Raw genomic sequence first — 10944 nt, 5'->3', positions numbered from 1 at the left:
CTCCCTCCCGCCCATCAGAATCAATGAGGAAAAAATCATGATGATTTATGTGACCTTTGAATCAAATACATTTACAGGCAAAAGCAGGCTGTGGGGGGCAGGGGTTGATTCTAGGATTAAGTCTCCTGGTCTACCTAGCAATGGTTGATCTTTGCCTTAATTTGTAACTCAATGCCTTGAACATCCCACGGGCACCGTTTGCGCCCCCCCGACCCGTGAAGGAGCCTTTTTAAAGGCTCCGGAGCGGGGGACGGGGCGTGGTGTGGTGCTATGAGTCCTCCGCTTCCCCTGCCGAGCGAAGCCGCATGCCATTTGATGGAGAGCGCTGACTTCTTCCATTGAAAATTTGGACTAAAAAGAATAACCCGTGAGTAATTGGGAAATCGGATTTAAAAGGAAAAAAATATATATAAATTTGGAACGAGCGGGGGAGGTGCAAAAAGGAAATCCGTCTCCCCCCTGTTGTAGAGGATTTAAAGCAAGGACCTGACAACTAAGATTGAGAGAAGGGTCTACTTTTTATTGATAAAGTTATTAATTTCACGATGGAAAACTACAAGATTGTGCTGGAGGAGAAAAGTGGAATGTGTGAGCTAAAGTGTAACCCCCCCCCCCCGGGAACCGGGAGTGATCCGAGAGAGTGCCTGGTGAGGAGACAGAGAGATTTTGACAGCTGTCAAAGTAGCTGTCAAAGTTGAAGAATAAAAAGAGAACTTTGTTACAATGACTTTGCCGGTTATATTTGTTACAATTTCGATATAAATTGTTGAAAACAAGGGATAACAAGTTACTTTGACTTTTGGGTGTGATCTGGAAGGAAACTGAGTTACCATAATCCCTCTAGAGGGGGCTTTGGGACACTGCTACAAGTGCTACAAGTGGAAAATTACGCATGAAATTGAATGGGGCTTTTTATCTCCTGGGAAAACTGCAGAAATGAAACATTATTTTGTCTACAGAGGTCTCTACACTAAAGGAGACAATCTATTGAAGAATGGAAGGGACTTGACGCAAGTTTTTGTTCCTGAACAAATAAAGCCTCTGTAGAGGAATTAGAAGCTTTTGGAATTAGAACGTTTTTGCAGTGGAACAGGAAAAGAAACCAGAGGAAAGTGAGGAAAGAGAACAACAAGAATTGGACAAAGCTGGAATTGGACAAAGCTGGAAGTGGGAACATTTGGGACATTCAGATTTAAATGGACTAAGAAATAAAAATTGAGTTTTACTCTTAAATATAGAGATCTGGATGGAAAGAAATGGACCTTCTTGAGATAGAGTCCTTCCAAGATTTGGTGTTCGAAACTAAAGACTACTAAAAAGATGGCAAAGACTATCAAAAAGACGACAAAGTGGAGCAGAGAGAGATTTGGACATAGATGCGGGGTCTCCAGGTTGACAGCAGACATTGATGGACATTGGGGATCATAACCGGGAAAGGGGGGAGGGAAATTTGGAATCCAAAGGGTGTAAAATTATGCTTTGTTCATTATTATTTTTTATTTCATTTTGCTCTGCGTATTAAAGAGGGGAACTTGTGGAAGGGAACAGGGGTCGATTTTAGGAGGGAAGATATATTTAACACTGGGTCAATGATAATAAGCATATAATTTGGGGTAAGAACTTGATGAACTAATGTAATGGAATTGGAATATAAGAAGGGGTGAGGTGGGGAAGTCATGGAAAGACGTTAATGAAAATAAGGCCTAAAAGTAAATGTTCTTTTGTTCTTTTTCTTTTTTCTGTTATATTTGGAAATTTCAATAAATATTTTTTTAAAAATTAAAGTAAAGTGTGTCAATATATTTGGGTTTGTTTATAAAGCAGAAGTGACTAGCTGTTCCTGGAAGCCCAAAAATGAGCTCTATATCAACAAAAGTTTTACCTATAATTATTCATAATGAAAAGTTATAAGAAACGTGAGATTTTCCACCCTTGAGCTTTTGAACTACAACCCCCATCAACCTTGGCCATACAGGCTGAGCCTTATGGGAGTTGTTGCCCAACATCTGAGCAACCCCATGTTGGATCTCCCTGCTCGAAACTTTTTTTATTTAATTTTTATTCCATTTTATATTTTCAAGAAAAACCTCAAAGTGGTTCACAGCACATTAAATCAATAAAACATAAATAAAACAACCTGAAAAATGTGAATTATAGAATATACAGTCAAAGCAACATAACAGAAAACAAAAATATTATCTTAAAGATTTCAAAATAAAACAGTACAAAGGTCGACCACAGAATTCATATTTAACATGGTAGAGCTGGGCGAGTCTGGGCCCCAGCCCTTTGGCCAGGTGGGAAAGACCTTGCAGGGAGTGGTGGACTTTACACCTCACAGCCGGGCGATGTTCCTCCGGCCTCATGAGCAGCCTCTTTAATGGGACCCAAGTGTGTTTAAGGTTGCAATTAACTTAATCTTCCCTAGATCTACTTTCAGCAGAATCATGTGCCACTCCCACTGCCCATCTTCAAACTCAGAGTAGCAAGCACATGTATCCCGTAGGTGCGCTTGGCTCTTCCTGTTCAGCGTCACTAAAACTCTCCTCCCCCCACGAAACGACAGCCTCCTTTTAAGCACCCTGACAGTTATTTGCTATTCCTCCACCATTGCTCTCACAGTGCATGTGCGATACACACCCTTCGCTCTACGGCCTCCTGAAGCATCTTAAACGCCGAGACAAAGGGATGCTCTCCTGCTAAATGCACGCTCACTGATTACACGCGCGTACTCGGGAGAAACACGAACTAGCCTTGCACGGAAAAAGCATCCCCTCTACTTCTCTACCCTTCTCTCCCCCCTCGGCCCCGGCCTAGTCCCACACTTTTTAAATACAGGTTCCATGTATTTAAAATTGATTTCTGCCTTTATGAGTTTCTTGACATAAATTAAATAGTGAACATCGAGTGCAACGTTGCATACATTTATATGGTTTTTAATCTGTGTGAATTTGCTTAGGAATATTAAGGTCTCCACTCCGTCTTAAGCTCTTTCCACATTCCCTACATCTGTGGTTTCCCCCCTGTGTGAGTTAGCTGATGTTTCCTAAGGCCTCCACTTTGACTGAAGCTCGTTCCACATTCAGTGCATTTAAATGGTTTCTCCCCCGTGTGAGTTCGTTGATGTATTCTAAGGTCTCCGTTTTGACCAAAGCTCTTTCCACATTCAATACATTTAATGGTTTCTCCCCCATGTGAGTTCGTTGATGTATTCTAAGTTTACCACTTTGAGTGAAGCTCTTTCCGCACTCCATGCATTCAAACGGTTTCTCCCCCGTGTTAATTCGTCGGTGTATCCTCATTTTTCCACAGTGACTAAAGCACATTCCACATTCCCTGCATTTAAATGGCTTCTCTGCTCTTCCCACTGATTTCACAAACCTCTCCGGAGAATTCTGACCATCATCTTCCTCACCTGTTTGGGGCAGAGGGAGTATCCTGTTATACTTTTAGGAAAGACAAGAAAGGAACTGAACACACGTCAATCCCCATGTGCACCTTCTCTTATTTTCACTCCCTCTCCATTTTCAACTATCTCCATATTCCAAATTTTTAGGAATGCAGATGATATAATGGCAAGAGAAACCCATGATCACTCCATTCACACATAAGAGAGCAGCATCATTTTATAGTAAAGATCTACGGTGGAACTGGCTAATAAGACACATCTCTGTCCTTTTATTTTTCAAGTGAGGAAATTATCTCAGGCTCCACTAGAAATCTCTCCTATGAGTAAGAAGTAAAACCGAAGTGCTCTTATGCCACATGTGTTAAGTTGTGGGTTGACATAGCAGACGATACAGCGATTTCTCCAAGCAGCTCTTTATTTTGTAAGCTGGAATAGAACTGACTTGCAAACAGCTCAGCCGGCCTGCTTTTATAGGCAGCCGGCTGTCAACATTGTAGCAACAACAACCCAGAGTTTCCCGCCTAAAATAACTGACGTGGACCTGAGTGAAAACTATCTACAGACCTGAGTGAAAACTATCTACAGTATCCCCCTGCTGGCCCAGGGTGAAACTTCACTACATAACAACATGTAACTGTAAAAATATTGCAATATATTAGAACCTAAACAGAGCCTGCTTCATTGGGTAAAGGCCCATGTAGTCCAGCACCCTGTTCTCACAGTGGCCAAGCAGAAGTCTGTGGGAAACCAGCAAGCAAGATTTCAGCCCAACAGCCCTCTGCCCTCCTGTGCTTTCCAGAAAATAGTATTAAGAAGCATTATTGCCTAGGACTACGAGGGCAGAGCACAGAAATCAGCTTAATCCCTTTTTTCAATATATCCAAGTTGCTGGTCATCACGGTCTCTTGTTGGGTGGAAGTCCATAGATTAACTATGCTTCTGTTTATTCATCTTCTGCAGCCCATAAAGGCTCATAAATGTATTATGGCTTAAGCTTTTGTGAGCTACAGTCTGACATTGTGCAATCTTGACAAGGAAAGCTGGTGCCACTATAAACCCGTGAGTCTTTTTGTCGGGTTTTTGTCTTAATCTGCAAAGGACTGCTTTGAATACATGGGTGGCCCTTGAATGGAGAAGAAAGCACCTTGCTTGCATCTGGATCCCCTGGGAGAGGCGGTGGATTCAGGGATTGTGAATGAACAAGACTCTGCCTCCCATGCGGTGGGAGTGGGTGGGTTAAAAGTGGGGGAGAGACCTCCCCCTCCTGTCCTTTTGGAAAATAGGAGCTTTTGCTGTGAGTAAACAACTTAGATGGCTAGTTCTCAAGAGAAGAACTTTGGAGCCCTGCTTGCTCATGCTATCTGTGTGTGCATGTGTGTCTTTGGACCTAGAAGACAACATACACTAGTGGTCAAAATTGTGGAAACCTTGGAGAAGGTGTTTTTCTGGGGTTTGATGGCTCATAATACCCCCCTTTTGGGGAGTAATACCATAAAATTCTATATCAATGGAAAGATACAGTGGTACCTTGGGTTACAGATGCTTCAGGTTACAGACTCCGCTAACCCAGAAATAGTACCTTGGGTTAAGAACTTTGCTTCAGAATGAGAACAGAAATTGTGCTCTGGCGGAACGGCGGCAGCAGGAGGCCCCATGAGCTAAAGTGGTGATTCAGGTTAAGAACAGTTTCAGGTTAAGAACGGACCACTGTAATTTAAAGTACCACTGTAATTTAAAGTAGAATGTAATACAACAACTTTTAGGAAGGATTACGACATAAATAAGCAGGACATTTGTCAGTGTGTTATGTGATTGCTATCAAGTTGGTTGGGTTTTTCTTTCCCCTTTCATCTCGTGAACTTGCAAAACGTAATTGTCAGGGGCTCAGGAGCAGAGGCAAAGGGGAGAGAGGGAACGGAGAGCGAAGAGGAAGAATCTGAGGGCAGCGTAGGGGAGTATGACAGTGGCCCGAGAGATTCCATGAGCTTCTCCAGCGATTCAGAAGATTCCCAGAGGGGGGCGCCGATGGCCAAAGCAAAGGGGGTCCCAGGGGGGACACACCAGAAGCAAGGGGCCAGCGGGGATTCCCAAAGCAGCAGTGGGGGATCAGGACCAGTTCCCCCACCAGAGCGGAGTGGGGGGGAAGAGTCCCATGTATCAGGGCCAGCGTCTCCTCCAGCAGGGAGGGAAGATGAGTCAGGGCTGGCCACGCCTCCATCGCAGAGTGAGGGAACAGAGGGGAAGTCAAGTCCAGCTAGCCCTCCCGAGGGGGGAAGCAGTGACAGGAGCAGTGTAACGGTCAGGAGAAAGGTTGCTGGCTGGGCGCGCGCGCCAAGTTCAAATGTACAGGCGCACGGGACAGCAGGAAGCTCGGATTGGGAGCCAGGTCCTAAAGCACGCCGGAGGCAGGGGGAAGAATCCGGGGACTCAGCATCAGAAGAGTCCAGAAAGGGCAACACCCCAGCGGGCAGGCGGACCCAGAGGAGGAAAGAGCAGAGGAGGAGGTGGAGCAAGGCTAGAGTCTTAAACTGGTGTCTGGGGGGAGGAGATTCAGACGGAGCTTCAGCGGTCTAGAGTCCAAGACGTAGAGCTGTGCGCCGCGGCTTTGAAATCGAAACTGAACTTCAATAAAGACTTTTGTATATAACAAGAACTGGCGTTGCTCCTTTGTGAGCTGGGACCTCGGGCAGCTCTGACAGTAATAAAATTAAAAAATGGCACAAAGAGTTGACTTGGTGATTATGGGCTTCCGTTCTGGATGGTGGAGGAAATGGCGTCACCTGGGGCATCGTCCGAGTAAGACGGAGCCTTTAGGGGGATTTCAGGTGACCGAGGAGATGTTTTAGGGCTAAAAAAGAAAAGCCCTCACAAAACTCTGCAGAAGAGTGGGGCTCCAACGGGGTCCAGCTGAGCCCCAGGTCTTCCGTCAAACCGGCTCCCGCAACTGCATTAGTAGCGGGTGGGGGAGGGGAAGACGGTCGAGGTGGGCTGTCGGCTCCAACGCACACATGAATATCCAAAGCGTAAAAGCCGCCCTCTGAAGTGACAGATTTTCTGTTATAAGGTAAAATAGAAAGAATCTTTTGGAGAGGAATTAAAAATATTTGGACTTTAATTTGAACTTAAAAGTGACTTCCGGGTTGGCGCCATCGCCGAATGTCGGACTCCGTGCTCCGGAGGGAGCCTGCTCGGCAGGGGCTGGGTCCTACCGCGCCGGTGACGCGGGGACCCTCAAAAACCATGGGCACGGAGCCCATGGACATGGTGACTCAGCTGGCACCTTTGCGCCACCCCGACCCGCGAAAGAGCCTTTTTAAAGGCTGCGGAGCGGGTGCCGGGGGGGTGGTGCTTTGAGTCCTCCGCTTCCCCTGCCGAGCGAAGCCGCATGCCATTCGACGGAGAGCGCTGACTTCTTCTATTGAAAATCTGGACTTAAAAGAATAACCCGTGAGTAATTGGAACCTGGACTAAAAAAGGGGATAAATTTTTAAAAAATTCGGAGCGAACGGGGGAGGCGCAAAAAGGAAGTCAGCCCCCCCCCTGTTGTAGAGGAGTTAAAGCAAAGGATTTGACAACTAAGATCGAGAGCAACTCTACCTTGACAAGTTATTAATTTCGCGAGGGAAAAATATAAGACTGAGCTGGAGGAGAAAAGTGGAATTTGAACTAAAAAGCAACCCCCCCCCCCGGAACCCTGGGAGCGATTTGTGAAAGCGCCGGGAGAAGAGAAATAGAGGTTTTGACAGCTGTCAAAGAGCTGTCAAAACGGAAGAATAAAATAGAGACTTTGTTATGAGGACTTTGCCGGTTACATTTGTTATAAATTGGATACAAATTGTTTTAAATAAGGATTAACAAGTTACTTGGGCTGTTGGACGTGATCTGGAAGGGAACTCAGTTACTGTAATCCACCTAGAGGAGCTGAGGGATATTACAAGTGTTGTTGGCATGAAATTTGAACAGAACTTTCTATCTCCTGGGAAACTGCAGAAATGGAACACTATTTTGTTTACAGAAGTCCTCACACTAAAGAAGACAATGGATTTATCTATTGAAGAATGAAAGGGACTTGACGTAATGTTTTGCTCCTGAATAACAAGCCTCTGCAGAGGAACTAGAAGCTTTTGGATTTAGAACATTTGTGCAGGAGAGCAGGAAAAAAAAAGGAGGAGTGAGATCAACAAGAACAACAAAAATAATAAGAATTGGACTAAGCTGGAAGTGGGAACATTTGGGACATCCAGATTTGACAGGCTTAAAGAAATAAAATTGGAGTTTTTACTCCTAGATATAAAAATCTGGATGGAAGAAATGGGACCCTTTTTGAGACAGACTCCTTCCAAGATTGGACATTTGAAATTAAAGATGACTGGTAAAGGACTACGGCCTAGAGAGATGCGGGAACTCCAGGAAGACATCAGACGCTGAGGAACATTGGGAACGCAACCGGGAAAGGGGGGAGGGAAATTTGGAATCCAAAGGGTTAAAATTATTTTCTGTTTTTTTATTTTTATTTGTATTGCATATTAAAGGGGGGAACTCGTGGAAGGGAACAGGTCGATCTTAGGGGATGGGAAAATATTTTTTTAAAAAAAAATGGGTTAATGATAATAAGTTCAAATTTGGGATAAGAACTTGTTGAATTTATTTGTTTATTTGTAAGAATTGGAATACAAGAGGGGGAGGGGAGGGGAAGTCCTGGAAAGATGTAATTGGGAAAAGTTTTTAAAATTGGATGTTTTGTTTTTTATTTTGTTCTAATTGGAAAACTTTAATAAATATCATTTTAAAAAATAAAAATAAAATAAAAGTGAGAAGTATTAAAAATGGAAGCCGCGCTTCCGCTATTCAGGGGAGAACCCTGCAGAGACGTTTTCTGAATAAGATGAAAGCCCCCAAAAATCTACATTACAGCCTCTGAGTGAAAGCAAATGTATTTTTAACTCTAAAATTCCTGCTTTGCTGAAAGAACAGGATTTGTAAATAGTTGCCTCTCAGTTTTGACAAGCTCTGCAATTTGAATATCCAACACCTTGGAAATTTTTGAGACATCCACCAAAGTCTGGCAGGATTAGACCCTGTGTAGCTGGAGGGGTAATAAAAAAGGAAAGTGGCCAACATATAGAGATTTGTTAATAGAAGAGGAGAAAGGTTTGAAATTTAAAAGTTATGAAAACTTGAAAGGTACTTTACAAAGTTGGTTGCATCACAGACAAATTAATGAGCAATTTAAAGAAGATAATAAAGGGGTTCAGCTATACTATCTCAAACTTTCAAAAGGAAATTGTGGAGGGAAAAACCAAATTATTGAAGAAAGCATATAACATTTTGCTATATGGAGAGACTTTAGATGAGAAGGTAAAATCGGCCCAAATAAAATGGGCTCCGGATGTTGGGCTTAATATACAGTTGGAGGAATGGGAAAGTTTATGAAAACAAACGTAAAGTTTACAGATTGTATACCATTAAGAGAAAATTACAGTGGTACCTTGGGTTAAGTACTTAATTCATTCCAGCGGTCCATTCTTAACCTGAAACTGTTCTTAACCTGACGCACCACTTCAGCTAATGGGGCCTCCTGCTGCTGCTGCGCCGCCGGAGCACAATTTCTGTTCTCATCCTGAAGCAAAGTTATTAACCTAAGGTACTATTTCTGGGTTAGCAGAGTCTGTATCCTGAAGCGTATGTAACCTGAGGTACCACTGTATTTGAAAATGAGATATAGATGGTATATCACACTGGAAAAACTGCAAAAATGTATAAAACAGGATCCAAGATATGTTGGAGATGTAAAGAGAAAGGTGGTACTTTTTTCATGCTAGAAGGTTAAAGAATACTGGGAAATGATATATAATGAACTGAAAAAAATGTTGAAGAAACCCTTTGTTTAAAAACCAGAATCTTTCCTGCTTCTAATTTTAGATCATGATACATAAGAGGGAAATTGGACATAGTTTATGTATGCGACAACAGCAACAAGAATTTTATTAGCACAAGTATGGAAAACAGAAAACGCCAACAAAGGAAGCATGGCAAGCCAAGCTTATGGACTACGCGGAACTGGCTAAGCCGACAGAGAGAATACATGAGAGAGACAACATTGGTTTCAAAAAAGAGTGGGAACCATTTATAAACTATAGAAAAAGACAGTATAAAGATATGGACTCATTGGCAGGTTTTGACAACTATATAAGAAGTAAAATCAGCAGAGTACAGAATTTGTTTAATAAATCAATACGGAAAAATGGGGGAAGCCAAAGAGGAGGGAGGGGAGAAATACGGATATAGAAATTGTTCAATTAAGATTTGTGGAAATTTGTTGTTATAATTTGAAAATTCAATAAAAATATATTTTTTAAAAATGTGTTGTGCGATTGCTATCAAGTTGGTTGAGGTTTTTTTCATTTAGTGAGCTTGTAAAACGTAATAAAATTAAATAAATGGTGCAAAGAGTTGACTGGTCACCTAGAAAGGGATGTAAAATAGTACTATTAAGTGAACAAGGCTACAGTTATGAAGATATTAGAAGAAAAATTGGCAGAAACTTAACCAAAGGGGACATTTCTAAATTTTGGAAGAGGTATAAGGAGACGCAGTCACTACAAAATCAGACTGGGCTAAACCCATGTTAACTGGACAGCAGAACAATGGGACAGTGTTATTTGGAGTGAGGAGACCAAAATCGCGCTTGGTAGTGATGGCATGAAATACGTGAGGAGAATTGGAGGAGATTTACATCCTATTTACATTGAACCTTCCGTGAAACACCCAGTCAGTGCTATGATCTGGGGCTGTATGACAGCACGAGGTGTGGACAAAATTTGAGTCATTAATGGGAAAGTAAATGCCCCAAAATACATAGCCCAGACCTTAACCCAATCAAAAATCTATGGAGCTGACTAAAGAAACTTGTTAGTCAGAAGCAGCCCAGCAATAAAACCCAATTAATAAGGGAAATAATTTAATCTTAGTTTCACATTATTACAGCTGCAGAACTAAAAAGCTTACTTTACTTCATGGAAGGCCAAAGGTTACCCAGCTAAGTATTAACTGACACGGTGAGAATTTTTGTATATCTCTTTTGTTGTATGCGTTTTACGTTTCTTCTTTATGACTGCCGTTGTAATAAATAATCCTTCATAAAAGTTATTGCATTACATTTTTCATTAAATTATATTTCCATTGATATATAGTTTTATGGTATTACTAAAAAAAAAAGTGGTGTTAGGAGTTATCAAACCTCAGAAATACACTTTTCCAAAAGGTTTCCACAATTTTGACCACTAGTGTACATGTTTACATCACACGATTACTTAAAGAGGGCATTTCTTTAAAATTGAACAGCTGAGGGAAGTCCAAAAAAGAAATAAGTTGTGAAAAACGATGTGAAGCTAATATATTTTGTTTTGATTTACGGAACAGCTGAGGGAAGTCCAAAAAAGAAATAAGTTGTGAAAAACGATGTGAAACTAATATATTTTGTTTTGTTTTGTTTATTGATGTTAATTAATAAAAAATTATATGCAAAAAAAAAG

At 42.0% G+C, this 10944-nt stretch overlaps 1 protein-coding gene and 1 long non-coding RNA gene across 2 annotated transcripts in view; both read right to left on the bottom strand.

Annotated features, from left to right (window-relative positions):
- Nucleotides 1-10944, bottom strand: part of LOC309364603 (uncharacterized protein) — a 220111-nt gene that overhangs the window by 112229 nt on the left and 96938 nt on the right. The gene's annotated exons all lie outside the window — the stretch shown is intronic.
- The window catches only part of LOC309365398, a 26248-nt gene continuing 18148 nt past the window's right edge, over nt 2845-10944 (bottom strand). Inside the window, exon 2 of the long non-coding RNA XR_014166106.1 lies at nt 2845-3415. This is a non-coding gene — a long non-coding RNA (uncharacterized lncRNA). The remainder of the gene's footprint in view (nt 3416-10944) is intronic.

The sequence above is a fragment of the Podarcis melisellensis genome (genome assembly GCF_964234715.1).
Source record: "Podarcis melisellensis genome assembly, chromosome: 2".
NCBI lineage: Eukaryota > Metazoa > Chordata > Lepidosauria > Squamata > Lacertidae > Podarcis > Podarcis melisellensis.
The sequence above is the reverse complement of the archived record's forward strand: the minus strand, read 5'-3'. Positions and strand labels throughout refer to the sequence as shown.